This window comes from Choloepus didactylus, chromosome 2 (genome assembly GCF_015220235.1).
Source record: "Choloepus didactylus isolate mChoDid1 chromosome 2, mChoDid1.pri, whole genome shotgun sequence".
NCBI classification, from domain to species: Eukaryota; Metazoa; Chordata; class Mammalia; order Pilosa; family Megalonychidae; genus Choloepus; species Choloepus didactylus.
In genome coordinates, this window is record NC_051308.1 from 214785085 (window position 1) to 214800772 (window position 15688).

Below are 15688 nucleotides of genomic sequence, written 5' to 3' on the forward strand. Positions count from 1 at the left end.
TAATTTTGATATATTGTCATACTTCACCACCACTCATGGAGCTGAACATTTAGTCAAAAGTTTCAGACAGTAGACCGGGATGTAGGCCACAAGTTGCCTGGATCTTTCTTGCTCTGAAGCCTCAACAGTTTACAGTGACTGAGAGATTATGTTTTAAATTAAGAAAGGATTGGTGGAGGCTCTGGGAGATAGGGGGCTTGATTTACTTATTTTCAGTCTTGTTCTCCATATCTCAGCTAGAGAAAAATGACCCTCATGATATGATAATGATGGCTTCTGTGTAGTGGGAAATTTAAGAAACCAGTAAGAAGTTGTAGCCTGAAAGCATTTCCCCACCTCAGGAAAATGCACTTGAGAATGTGCAGCACCTGGAATGAATTGTAACTTTTGTCACACCAGGAACCTGCAGGAACTTGGACCATAACAGTAAATTAAAGCTGTGGGTTAGGTATAAGAGTAGGGAGTGTTAAAGACTGCATTGTATAGAAGAGGACATGCTAGGCCTAAAGGGGTGGTTCCTTCTCGGCTCTGATTGTTGCCATTCAGGAATGCAGGGCATAGTGTTGCCCCAGCTTCCAATTTCCAAGGTAAGCTAGAAATATTTTCATAATTTTGTGAAATTGCCTGATTAAAAAAAATGTTAGAAACCAATCAGAAATTTTAGAAGTGTTTAGTAAGCCAAAAGTAAGCAATTCTGTGGGCTAAATCTGGTCCACAGGCTACCTTTGCATTACATAGCTGTTGGTCCAAAGCCCACAGTTAGGCTATCTATGAATGAATTTTGAATGCTAGCTCCTGTTGAAGGCTGCTCATCTTTTGTTGTCTCGCCTGGAGAACTGCCAAGGATAGAGAAACAGTTTCCATTAAACAAAAGAGAAAACCGGACTGAGCTAAACATTCCAGAGGATTTACCCCAGTATTCAGTGTGGCTAGAAAGAAAGAGGAATCCAAGAACTAAAGGAAAGAAGGCTTTATGGAGAAGGCACATCTGTTTTGTTTTTAATTTCATTTTTTTCAATTAACATGGAATAAAATTGACTTTTTTTGGGTGTACAGTTTTATGAAATTTAACAGTTATAGGTTTGTATAACCATTACCACAATCACAATACAAAACAGTATCATCACCCCCTGAAACTCCCTCAATTCATTATCCTCGACCTAGCAACCACTAATCAACTCCTGTCACTATTGTTTGTCTTTGACAAAAATTTGGAATCATGCAGAATGTAGCCTCTTGAAACTACTTCTTTCACTCTGCTTATTGCCTTTGGGATTCATCCAACTTATTACATGTATCAATAGTTTATTTTTTTATTTCTGAATAGTATTCCATTGTTCATCCATTCACTCACTGAAGGATATTTGGGTTGTCAGTTTTCAGTGATTATAAATAGAGCTTCTATAATCATTTATATACAGGTTTTGTGTGAACATAAGTTTTTTTTCTCTAGGATAAATAAATAAGGGTGGGATTGCTGAGTCACATGGTAAGTGTATGTTTAACTTTATAAGAAACTGGCAAACTGTTTTCCAGAGTATCTATTATTTCGTATTCCCACCAGCAATGTAGGAGAGCTCCAGTTCCTCCACATGATTGCTAGCACTTAATACTGTCAGTATTTTTTTCAACCATTCTAATAGGTGTGTAGTGGTATCTCATCGTGGTTTTAATTTGCATTTCCCTAATGGATAATAAGTTGAGCATCCTTTCATGTGCTTATTTGCCTTCTCTATAGCCTCTTTAGTGAAGAATCTGTCGAAGTCTTTTGGCAATTTTTTAACTCATCTGTTTTCTTACTGTTGAGTTTTCAGAGTTCTTTCTATATTCTGGATGCAAGTCCTTTGTCAGATATGTGACTTGCAAATATTTTCCCCAAGTCGGGAGCTTGTCTTTTAATTCTCTGAGCAGTGTTTTTAATTGAGCAATGTATCTTAATTTTGATGTTCAATTGATCAATTTTTTCTTTTCTGGATTGTGCTTTTAATGTCTCATTAAGAACTCTTTGCTTAACCCCAAATTATGAAAATTTTGCTCCTATGTTTTCTTTTTAAAAAATGTATAGTTTTATATTCTACATTTAGATCCATGATCCATTTTGAATTAATTGTTGTGGAATTTGTGAGATTTAGTTCAAGATTCTTTTTTCCCCCTTTGCATATGAATATCCATTTGTTCCAGCACCATTAGTTGAAAAGACTATTGTTTCTTCATTGAATTTCATTTTCACCTTTGTCAAAAATTAATTGGCTGTATTTGCATCTATTCCTCAACTATCCTGTTCCATGACCTGTGTGTCTATCTCTTTACCAAGACTACAATTTCTTGATCATAGTCGTTAACATTTTAAAAACTTTACTTCTTTCAAAATTGTTTTGGTTATTCTAGTTCCTTTGCCTTTCAAATACATTTTAGAATTATCTTGTCTATGGCAACAAAAAATCCTGCTGATATTTGATTGGAATTGCATGGAATCTATAGATCAATTTGAGGAAATTAACATCTTTTCTACATTGAGTCTCACAATCCATGAAAACAGTGTATCTTGCTGTTTATATAAATCTTCTTTGATTTATTTCATTAGTGTTTTGTAGTTTCCAGCATAGAGATACTTCACATGTTTTGTTAGAATTATATAGAAATACTTCACGTTTTCATTAATTGTAAATAGTATTGTTTTTAAAATTTTGGTTTCCAATCATTCATTTTTAGTATATAGCAATACAATCGATTTTGTCTGTTGACCTTGTAAACTACAACCTTAGTAAATAAATTTATTAGTTCTAGGAGGTTTTTGTAGAGTCCTTGGGATTTTCTATATAAACAATCATTTGTGAATAGGGAGAGTTTTCATTCTTCTTTTCTAGCTTGTATGCCTTTTATTTGTTTCTCTTGCTTTATTGCACTAGCTAGCATTTGCAGTATGATGTTGAACTGAAGTAGTGAGAGTGGACCTCCTTGGCTTGTTACAGTAGGGCAGAATTCAGTCTTTCACTGTTAGGTATGATGTTAGCTATAGATCTTCTTTTTAATTCAATTTTATTGAGATTGTTCAAATAACATACAGTCATCCAAAGTGCACAATCAGTTGCTCATGGTATCATCATACAGCTGTGCATCTATAACCACAATTAATTTTTTTTCCAATTTTTAGAACGTTTTCATTACTCTAGAAATAAATAAAGATAAAAAAGAAAACTCAAATCCTCCCATACCTCTAACCATGCCTCCCTCTATTAGTGACTCACAGTATTAGTATAGTACATTTGTTACTGTTGATGAAAGAATGTTAAAATACTACTAACTGTAGTACATAGTTTACAATAGGTATATTTTTCCCTATATACCCTTCTATTATTAACCTCTAGTTATAGTGTCATACATTTGTTCTAGTTCATAAAAGATATTTCTAATATTTGTACAGTTAATCACGGACATTGTCCACCACAAGATTCACTGTTTTATACATTCCCATCTTTTAACATCCAACTTTCCTTTGGGTGACATATGTGACTCTAAGCTTCCTCTTTCCACCATATTCACACACCATTCAGCACTGTTATTCTCACAATAACGTGCTACGGTCACCTCTGCCATTTCCAAACACTTAAGCTCAACCTAGTTAAACATTCTGCTCATAATAAGCAACCACTCCCCATTCTTTAGCCTCGTTCTATATACTGGTAACTTATATTTCATGTCTATGAGTTTACATATTATAATTAGTTCATATCAGTGAGACCGTACAATATTTGTCCTTTTGTGTCTGACTTATTTCACTCAATATAGTGCCCTCAAGGTTTCTTCATCAACCCATTTTTTTTTAAGATGGTCTTGTTCACCTACCATATATTCCGTCTTAAGTGAACAATCAATGGTTCCGTGTATAATCACATATTTATGTATTCACCACCATCACCACTATCTATATCAGGACATCTCCATTTCTTCCAAAAAGAAGGCGAAAGAGTCAAAGAAGGTAGACAAACAAAAGAAAAAGGAATAGAAAGAAAAAACTGACAGCTAAAAAGCAACAAAGGGAAAGATAGAATTAAACTAAAGTACAATAAAAGAGTCAGACAACATCACCAATGTGAAGACTTCCATACCCCTTTCTTATATCCCCCTTTTATAGGCATTTAGCTTTGTTATATTGTCTTTGTTGCGTTAAAGGAAGCATAGTACAATGTTTCTGTTAACTATAGCCTCTAGCTCGCATTGATTGCATTTTTCCCCCAATACCACTCCATTTTTAATACCTTGCAAAGTTGGCATTCATTTGTTCTCCCTCATGTAAAAACATATTTGTACATTTAATCACAATTGTTGAGCATTCTAGGTTTCACTGAGTTATACAGTCCCAGTCTTTACCTTTTCTCTTTCCTTTTGGTGTCCCACATGCTCTTAACCTTCCTCTTTCAACCATACTCACAGTCAACTTTGTTCGGTGTACTTACGTTGTTGTGTACCATCACCCATAATTGTGTTCTAAACTGCTGACTCCTGTCTTTTCCTATCTGTCTGTAATGCTCCCTTTCCTATTACTTATAGAGCAGGTATCTTGTTCATAAACTCATTGTCTGTTTAAGAATATTTTAAACTCTCTCTCATGTTTGAAGGACAGTTTTGCTGGATATAGGATTCTTGGTTGGCAGTTTTTCTCTTTCAGTATCTTAAATATGTCACACCACTTCCTTTTTGCTTCCATGGTTTCTGCTGAGAAATCTGCACATAGTCTTATCAAGCTTCCTTAGTATGTGATGGATCGCTTTTCTCTTGCTGCTTTCAGGATTCTCTCTTTGTCTTTGACATTTGATAATCTGATTATTAAGTGTCTTGGCATAGAGCTATTCAAATTTATTCTGGTTGGGATATGCTGTACTTCTTGGATCTGTAATTTTATGTCTTTCATAAGAGATGGGAAATTTTCATTGATTATTTCCTCTATTATTGCTTCTGCCCCTTTTTCCCTTCTCTTCTCCTTCTGGGACACCCATGACACATACATTCATATGCTTCATGTTGTCATTCAATTTCCTGGGACGTTGCTGATATTTTTCCATTCTTTCCCTATCTGTTCTTTGTCTTGTTCTCCAGTTCCTGAGTGTTTTCTTCTGCCTCTTGAAATCTGCTGTTGTGTCTCCATTGTATTTTTCATCTCTTGTGTTGTGCCTTTCATTTCCATAGATTCTTTCTGTTGTTTTTTTAAACTTTCGATGTCTTCCTTATGTTCTCACAGCTTTATATCCTTCATCTATTTGCCATATCTTCCCTGAACTCGGACTTGGTTTTTGAATTGATTTAGCATATTTCTCTGAAAATCTTTAATTGGTTGTTTCATTAAAGTGAAACAGTATCTCAACTGTATCTTAATTGAGGCCTAAGTTTGTTCCTTTGACTGAGCCATATCTTCATTTTTCCTAATATACTTTGTAGTTTTCTGTTGTCTAGGCATCTGGTTTCCTTGGTTACCCCAATCAAACTTTCCCAGACCAGAACAGGTTCAGGTCTCAGAATGGGGTTATATTCAGTTTCAAGTTTCCCTGAGGGCATATCTTAGAAGGTTCCTGTGAGGCCTCTAGCGGCTGTGCTTTTCCTAACTACCCATCAGGTGGTGCCTGTCAGCCTTTTGCTCCTGACTGATCTAAAGATGTGTGGCCCCTTTAATTCCAAACTTAGGTTGTTTCTGCTTTGACTGTTTCCCCCCAGGCCCTGGGGTCCGAATTCTGAAGGGAGGTCAAGCACTAGAGCTGGGCCCCATCTCCTTCCTCTTAGGGAAGATATGACCCCTAGGGAGCTATCTTCTGCATTTGAATTACTCCTTTGTCTCTCTGATTCTGTTAACTCCACCCCTGTCTGGGTCAGAGCACTGCAAACTGAAAATGGCTGAGGCTCTATCCATTGAGCCACTCAGGTTGAGAGAGAGAAAAGGGGAAAGAAAGCCTCCTTTCAGAGCCAGTCCACAGCCCCCCAGTTTGGCCTGTTGGTCAGAGAAAGCACCCAGTCTTCTGGGCTCCCTTTCCCAGGGCACAGGCATTTTCTGGCTTTCGAGGGTCAGTCATATTTAAAAGCCTCTGTATTTTTCCTTCTTTTTCTTAATTATTTTTTTTCTATCAGCCCCACCTCCTCTCCACTGGGAACAACCCCATGGTATTTTGCTGCTTGTTAGGGGTTTGTCTATGTTTGTAGCCTATATTCAGCAGTCCACATTTGTTAATTAAACCCAAGTTGGAGCTGGGCTAAGCTATATTCGCTTGCTCCAGGAATGCTGCTTTCTCCCACAGCGAGTTCTTGCAGCTCAGCCTTTCTTGGGGGGAGGGGGCTCCCAGTGCATTTCTGCAGGTTTTTTTTTTTTATAGCCTTTAGTTTGCATTGATTGTATTTTCCTCCCAATCCCACCCTATTTTTAACACCTTGCAATGTTGGCATTCATTTGTTCTACCTCATATAAAAACATATTTGTACCTTTTATTACAATTGTTGAGCACCCTGGGTTTCCCTGAGTTACACACTCCCAGTCTTTATCCTTCGTCCCTTGTTCTGGAGTCCCACATGTCCCAGCCTTCCACTTTCAACCATATTCACATTCACAGTCATCTTTGTTCAATGAACTCACATTGCTGTGCTACTATTTCCAAAAATTGTTTTTCCAAACCTCTCACTCCTGTCTTTTCCTTTCTGTCTGCAGTGCTTCCTTTAGTGTTTCCTGTAGAGCAGGTATCTTGTTCACAAACTCGCTCATTGTCTGTTTGTCAGAGAATATTTTAAGCTCTCCCTCATATCCGAAGGATAGTTTTGCCAGATATAGGATTCTTGGTTGGTGGTTTTTCTCTTTCAGTATCTTAAATATATCACCCCACTTCCTTCTTGCCTCCATGGTTTCTATTGAGAAATCTGCACATAGTCTTATCAAGCTTTCTTTGTATGTGATAGATCACTTTTCTCTTGCTGCTTTCAGGATTCTCTCTTTATCTTTGACATTTGATAATCTGCTTATTAAGCATCTTGCTGTAGGCCTATTCAGATCTATTCTGTTTGCAGTATGCTGTGCTTCCTGGATCTGTAATTTTATGTCTTTCATAAAAGATGTGAAATTTTCTTTGATTTTTCCTCTATTATTGCTTCTGCCCCTTTTCCCTTCTCTTATTCTTCTGGGACACCAATGACACAACATTCTTGCTTTTTGTTTTGTCCTTAAGCTTCCTGAGACATTGCTCGTATTTTTCCATTCTTTTCTCTATCTGTTCTTTTGTGTATAGGCTTTCAGGTGCCTTGTTCTCCAGTTCCTGAGTGTTTTCTTCTACCTCTTGAGATCTGCTGTTGTATGTTTCCATTGTGTCTTTCATCTCTTGTGTTGTGCCTTTCATTTCCATAGATTCTGCCAGTTGGTTTTTCGAACTTTCAATTTCTATCTTATGAATGTCCAGTGTTTTCATTATACAGTTCAGCTTTTTCGCCATATCGTCCCTAAACTTTTTGAATTGACTTATTATTAGTTGTTTCAATTCCTGTATCTCAGTTGAAGTGTAAGTTTGTTTCTTTGGGCCATAACTTCATTTTTCTTAATGTAGGTTGTAGTTTTCTGTTGTCTAGGTATGGTTTCCTTGGTTACCCAAATCAGGTTTTCTTAGACCAGAATGGGCTCAGGTCCCAGAAGGAAGAAATATTCAGTATCTGGTTTCCCTGAGAGTGTGTCTTAGAAAATTGGTACACCCTGTGATGCCTCAGGTCACTGTGCTTTTCTGCCAGCAGGTGACTCCTGTCAGTCTGTAATTCTAGACGGTGTAAGGAGTTGTGGCCTGTGGCTGTTTTCCCCCAGGCTCGGGTATGGTTCTGAATGGAAGGCAGATAGTAAAGCTGGGCCCCACCCCTTTCCTTTTAGAGAAGATAGACCTCCTAGGGGGAGATCATTAGCATTTCAATGGTCTCTCTCTGCTTGTGCTATCTCCCCCCTTGTCTGGGTCAGAGCACTGGGAACTGAAAATGGCTGAGGCTTTCTCCACTGAGCCAAAAAAGGAACAGGAAGTCCCCTTCAGGGCTAGTCCATGGTGACCCCCTGGCTCTCCAAGGTCAGTCGTCACCCAAAGCCTCTGTCTGCTTGTTGGGGGTTCATAGCTCTTAGTGAGCAGTTCACACTCACTAATTAAAACCCCAATTGGAGCTCAGCTGAGCTATATTCACTTGCTGGGAGAGAGCTTCTCTCTGGCATCACGAGGCTTTGCAGCTCAGGCTGTGGGGGGAGGGGGCTCCTGGCTTGGATCCAGTTTTTACTTAGAGATTTTATGCTGTGATATCGGGCATTCTTCCCAATTCAGGTTGGTGTATGATGAGTGGATGGTCATGTTTGTCCCCCTGCAGTTATTCCAGATTATTTACTAGTTATTTCTGTTTTTTTTTAGTTGTCCCAAGGGGACTATTTAGCTTCCACTCCTCTCTATGCTGCCATCTTACTAGAATTCCACTTCTGCAGTTTTTACTTACGGATTTTATGCTGTAATCTCAGCCATTCCACCTAATCCAGATTGATGTACAATGTGTAGACAGTCATGGTTGTCCACCAGCAGTTGTTCCAGATTATGTACTAGCTGTTCCTGGTTGTTTATTAGTTGTTCCAGGTGACTCAATTCCACACCTCTCTATGCCGCCATCTTGCCCCTCAGCTATAGGTTTTTGCAGATGCTCTTTTACAAGTTGAGAAAGTTCCCTTCTATTCCTAGTTTGCTGAGAGTTGCATTTTTTTTTTTAATCATGACTGGACATTAAATTTTGTCAAATAACTTTTGCATCGATTGATGTGATCATGTGGTTCTTCTTCTTTAGATTACTATTATGTGATTTTACACTGATTGATTTTCTAACTTGTCAGATCTACAGCTTGTTGACGTACACTTTCTCTAACCAGCAGATGGCATCCGTGAGTCACCTATTCCCCTCAAGTCAGTTCTTCCCCACTTTGTCTTTGTGGTGTGTGGGGGTCTGATTCTTGTGGGGTTCAATTGGTGTACCAAGTTTGGGTGTGTTGTTGGTGCTGTCCGCCCTGAATGTGGGGTGTGTGTCTGAGCGGTTAGGGAGACAGGGCAGCTTTAATAATCAAACCTCCTAGGTGTTTCCAGAGATTTAAGGCTGTTGAAAAAGCCCAAGCTTTCACCTCAGTCCTGCCACAGATCGTCTCTGCCACTGACCCACAAGTCCCTGGCGCTGGTGTAGGGTCCCTGGGATTTCCGAGCGGGTCCCCCTTCTCAGCCGTGCTCTTCCAGGACCCCTGCCGAGGGAAGGCTGTGCCACATCACAAGTGCTTGCCAGCCCTCCAGGGAAGCCCTGGGCTGCCGGACCATGCAGGGGTGTTCCCAGCCTGCTGTAAAGATGGTTGAATGGGGCATGTCAATTTCCCCCTCTTTGCACAGCTCTGCCTTCCCAGCTCTGGGTCAATTATCTGTGGGTGCCCTAAAGGCCACTGTCCATGGTCGATATTGTGGCATGTGCGCGGTGCTGTGAGAAACACTCCCCATCACACTGAGTTTCTTGGCATGGTTCTGGGCTGTGGGTCTGGCCCCAGGTGGGAGCGTCCCAAGCCCACCAGGGAGATGGTTTCTTTCTCCGTTTGGCTCCCTTCTGCCCCCCTGGCCCCGAGACAATCAGCAGCGGGTGTGGGAAGGGCTATCCTCCATGCCAGACACCAAGGCATTGGGAGAGCCCACTCCTGCTGTGCTTCAGTGCGTGGTTCTCACCATTGTATCTGCAGTCGGTCCCAGGTTTTTTCTTTTTTCTTTTTTTTTTTAAAGAATTAGTCCGTCTCCAAACACCAACCCATGGTTTCCCCACACTGCAGCATGGCCACTGGACTTTCAGCTGGCTCACTCACTCGTTTCAAAATGCAGACTCCCAGTTTCACCAAATGCATGGTCCCTGTAGATTTAGCAGACCTTGTCTGGCTGATGCATCGCTGGAACTGGTGTTCTGGGTCACTTTCTGGCTTTTATCTAGTATTTTTCACGGAGGTGTTTTTTTGCCCTGTCTTACCTAGCCCCCATCTTCCATACTCTGATTGATTTTCAAATATTAAACCATACTTTGCTCCTGGAATAAACTCTGCTTAGTCATTGTGTATTATTCATTTTATATGCTGCTGGATTAGATTTTCTTAATATTTTGTTGAGAATTTCTATGTTCATAAGGGATTTTGATTTGTGGTTTTCTTATCTGTCTTTTCTTGATTTTTATATCAGAGTAATTTTTGCCTCATAAAATGAGTTGGGTGTAGTGTTCCCTCTTTTTGTATTTTGTGAAAGATATTACGATGTTATTTCTTTTTTAAATGTTTAGTGAGATTCACCGGTGTATGAGTTAGGGTTCTCTAGGGAAACAGAATCAAAAAGAGATATCTATAAATATAAGATTTTATAAAAGTGTCTCACGCAACTGTGGGTATGCATGAGTCCAAATTCCATAGGGTGGGCAGCAAGCTGGCAATTCCAATGAAGATGTTTGATGAACTCCACAGGCAGCGAACTGGCAACTCTGATTAAGGTGTTCAATGAATTCCTCAGGAAATGAACTGGTAACTTTGATGAAGTCCTCAGGAAATGCTTCACTGGTTAGCTGAAGAAGTGAAGGTCCTCTATCTGTCTCACTTAAAAGTCTTCCACTGGTTGGATTAAATCCAGCTAATTGAATTCTGCCATTGTGGAAGACATGCCCTTCATTCATGTAATCAGTCACAGTTGCAGCCAATTGACTGATGATTTAATAAACCAGCCTTCTGGTTCTTTAACCAGCCACAAATGTCCTTGAAGTAACAGTTAGGCCAGTGCTTGCTTGATCAGACACCTGGACACCATCACCTGGCCAAGTTGACACATGAACCAAACCATCAAAACTGGTTAAACCATATGGGCCTAGAAATTTCTATTTGGAAGATTTTAAATTATGAGTTCAATTTCTTTTATTTTTACAGGACTATTTACATTATCAATTTCATCTTGGGTAAGTTTTGCTGGTTTTTGGTTTTGAACAATTGGTTCATTACACTGAAGTTTTTGCATTTATGTATGTAGAGTTCATTGTAGTATTTCCTTGTTGACCTTTTAATGTCTGTAGCTACTCTCTCTCTCTCTCTCTCTTTTTTTGGTCAATCTTACTAAAGGTTTATCAATTTTATTGATCTTTCCAAGAAAACAGCTTTTAGTTTCATCAATTTTCTCTATTATTTTTCTATTTTCAGTTTCATTGATTTTTGCACTTATCTTTTTATTTCTTTCCTTCAGCTTGTTTTGGGTTTAATTTGCTTTTCTTTTTCTAAGTTCTTAAGGTAGAAGTTTAGATTATTGATTTGAGACCATTTTTTCTAAGATATATATTTAATGCTCTAAATTTCCCTTTAAGCACTGCTTTAGTTGCGTCACACAAATTTTGATCTCTTGTATTTTCATTTTTATTGAGTTCAAATATTTTCTAATTTCCCTTGAGATTTTCTTTGACCTATAGATTCTTTAGAAGTGTACTGTTTTATTTCCAAGTGTTTGGAGGTTCCCTCTATCTTACTGTTAATTGAGTTCTAGTTTAATCCCATTATAGTCAGAGAACAGATTTATGATTTCAATTTTTTAAAATTTTTAGGGTTTGTTTTATGACCCAGGACATTGTGTATCTCAGTGTGTGTTCCATCTGTGTTTGAAAAGGGCATATGCCATATGTTCTACTGTTTTTGGGTGGGATAGCCTATAAATGTAAATTAGATCCAGTTTGATGATATTGTTCAGTTCTTCTATATGCTTGCTGGTTTTCTGTCTACTAGTTCTATCAATTATTGAGAGAGGAGTGTTGATGTTTCCATCTATAATTTGTCTATTTCTCCTTTCAGTTCTATCAGTTTTTGTTTTATGTATTTTGAAGCTCATTTACTTGCTAGGTGCATACACATTTAGGACTATTATGTCTGCTTGGTGAATTCACCTTTTATTATGCAATGTCTATCTGTATATCTGATAATATTTTACACTCTGAAATCTACCTTGATATTAATATGCCCACTCCAGTTATATTTTGATTTGGTTTTGCATGGTATCTTCTCATCCCTTTTACCTTCAACCTACCTATAATATTATATTTGAAGTATGTTTCTTATAGATGGCATATAGTTAGGTCATTTAAAAAATTCCATTCTGACAATCTCTTCCTTTTAATTGGTGTTTATAGACCATCTATATTTAATGTAACTATTTATATGTCTGTTTTTGATATACCATGATGCTTTGGTGCTGGTTCAGACCCACTCTAGGATCTACGCATAGTCCTAGTGGCATTCTTCCTGGGAACTCAAATAAGGACTGAGATTAAACTTTCTGCCAGAGTGCCAGAATAAGGACTCAGACTTTGATTTAAGTTTACTATAAGAAAACAAAGAAATATGCTATTTCCTACATGCCTGAATATTCCCTAGTATTGGACAAAGCATTAGAACCCAACTTGGTTCCTTGACTTACCTCAATCAAGAAGTATCTGGAGAGGCCCCAGTAGCAGTCAAATGATAGCCCAAGAAGAACCTACAGTATCTCACCTATAACCTGTAACATTCATTTCCCTTATGTGAACACCCAAATGTTAAGAGTATCCTACTTTGTTTCCAAAGGTGGGAATTCAGAAAGGATGTGAGTTATTCTTTGTATTTTGTACCCAAATCAATAGATGTCATTAATTTATTTTTACTATTTTTAACTTTATTTATCAAAAAATTAAAAACAAACAAGAAAACCCACAACATTTCAAACAAAACAAAGCAAAGGATTAAGAAAAACAAATAATCTAAAATAACTACTTTGCTTCCAACATATTCCTACCATACCCCAAGAAAAGTAACAAACCATAATCAAACAAGGGCATATGAAAAACCAAATAACCTAAAATAACTACATTACTTCATTCATTTTTAAGAGCTTGGTGCTAAAATTGTTTCATTCGCTTATTCCATGTGGGTGGTGCATCTGTTTAGCATGGTGGTTGCAAATAATACATAATCCAACTTTAAAATATATAAACAATAAAGGTAATTCATTAATCATAAAATTGAAAAGTAAAGAAGGAAGGCAGACCCCAGACTTGGTTCAATCAGGTCTGGGTTGTTTTTCTGTAAATTTCTCAGCTCTGCCTTCTTTCGTTGGCTTTATTCCCAAGCTGGCTTCCTTCATGGTAGCAAAGTGGCTATTATTCCTCATTGAGAAATGAGAAAGAGGGCATCTCTTTCCACAGTTTTTGGACCAACTGACCTTTTTGGAGTGTTGTGCTGCTACCGGGATATTGTTATTGAATTATATCAGTTAGGGGCCACCCCTGAACTTGGGGGTAGGGTTAGTCCCATCCAAAGCACATGAGTGCCATACAATGGGGAGGGTTGGAATGGAGGATTGCATATGTAGCACAATTGCAATACAGTTACAAAACCAATTCACAGAATGAAGATAGAGAGAAAATACACTAAATGTTAAGAATAGTGGCCTTTGATAAAGACTGAGGGTGGATTTCTTTTTCCCTTCCCTTTTTACTTTTTAAATTTCTAAGTTTTTCTCCCTAGTACAATTATGTATCATTTTTATAATAGAAAAAAAAAACAGCTGCACACATTTATTGAAAAAAATTCAAGAGTCAGAGAATGATGCAAAATAGCAATGTGAGATTTCATCAGATAGTTAGTACATAGCTATTTGCCAGAAAGTAGAACAATTTGCAATAGGGAGAGTAAGGGTGAGTTATAATTCTGTTCGTCTTTTTGATGAGCCCTTCTCCTCCTCCAAGGCTCCTTATGTGAAAGAAAAAAAATTAAAAGCACCCTAATAATGTATAACATCTTGTCTCAGGACAACAATTGAGATATATTTTGGGTTTTAGTTGCTGGTTATCAAACAAATTCAAATGAAATTTTCTAGGTAGGTCTTGTTCTGCATCTCTGCCTCACATGCACTTTCTGTTTTTGAAACTGCATGTCTTTTGTCTCTTAAAGTTGCTGTCTCCTAGTACCTAATACTATACTGGGCAAAGAGTTTTCACTTGATAAATGTTTCTTTAATGAATAGATGGATGAGTGAATCCTTTCTGCCTAAGGATTTTTTATTTCTGTCTCATTATTACTGTTCCTGAGCTATGAATCCAAATGATCAAGTGCTAAATAAATACATCTGACAGTGTTCCTCATTGTTTCCATGCTGACCTCTAAGGAAGGCTCAGGGTTACTTGTCTAAGCTGAGCCACTTGGTAACACCTGAAATATGAACTCTCCCACTTTTTAGGATTGATAATCAGCCTGGAGTATTCTTTTCTTGATAGCTCATCTTCCTATTTTAAAGATTGACATGTAGCACATACTGTCTTTGGAGCCAGTTTATATGTAAATTCTGACTCTGTCATTTACTAGCTGAATGAGCTTGGGTATTAAACTGTCTGACCCTGTTTCCTCATGTTAAATGGCAATGGCAATAGTACTTTCTTTATGGGGTTGCTGAAAAGATCAGATGAGATCAAGTATGTACAGTATAATGTCTGCCCTAAAGTACATGCTGAATAAATGTTAGTAATTATTATTATTTAACAAACATCTGTGGAGTGCCATCTATATGCTAGGCATTGCTCTAGATGGCGGGGATAACAAAAAAGCACCAAGATAGATTCAGTTCATACCTTCATGGGGCTGGTTTAGTGAAGGATTTGGGCATGTAAACAGGTATTGCCAATATGAGGCTATGAGAATGAAGTACAGGGTGCTAATAAACCCTTAAAAGGGTAGTCCATCCCAGATTTGGAGGTAAAGAAAGGATTCCTGGAACAAGTTACATAAAAGTTGATACAGGGGAGAAACTAAGATGGCGGCTAGGTGAGACAGGGCAAAAAAAACACCTCCGTGAAAAACACTAGACAAAAACCAGAAAGTGACCCAGAATACTGGTTACAGTGATGCGCCAGCTGGACAAGGTCTCCTAGTACCACAGGGGCCATATACTTGGTGAAACCGGGAGTCTGCATTCTGAAACGAGTGAGTAAGCTAGCTGGAAGACCTGTAGCCGTGCAGCATTGTGGGGAAGCCAGGGCTTGGCATTTGGAGACTGACTGTCTCTTTTAAAAAAAAAGAAAAAGAAAAAACCCAGGAGCAGCTGCAGTTGCAATAGTGGGAACCACGCAGTAAAACACAGCAAGAGGGGGCTGGGCCGGCCTCTCAGTGTCTGGCCTGGAAGATAGCCCGCTGCAGATACTCTCGGGGCCGGGGGAACAGAGGGGAGAGCCAGAAGCAGAAAGAAACCCCGTGGCTAGCAACTGGCTCCCTGGAGGGCTGGATAAACTCCTGCCTGGGGCCATGCCCACAGCCCAGAGCCCTGCCAGTTGTCCCGGAGCTGGGAAGGAGGAACTGTGCGAGGAGGGGGGAGTTGAGATGCGCTGTTCGGCCATCTTTGCATCAGGCTGAGAGTGCCCCTGCACAGCCTGGTGGCCCGGGGCTTCCCTTGAGGGACAGCGCACACTGGTGACACAGCATGGCATTCCCTCAGCAGAGGTCCTGGAGGATCGCGGCTGGGAGGGGGGACCTGCTTGGAGAACACAGGGACATTACGCCAAGTCCGGTGGTTTGTGGGACAGTGAGAGAGAGGGTCTGGGGCTGAAATGAAATGAAGGCTTAGACTCTTGCAGCAGCCTTGAATCTCTGGGAACC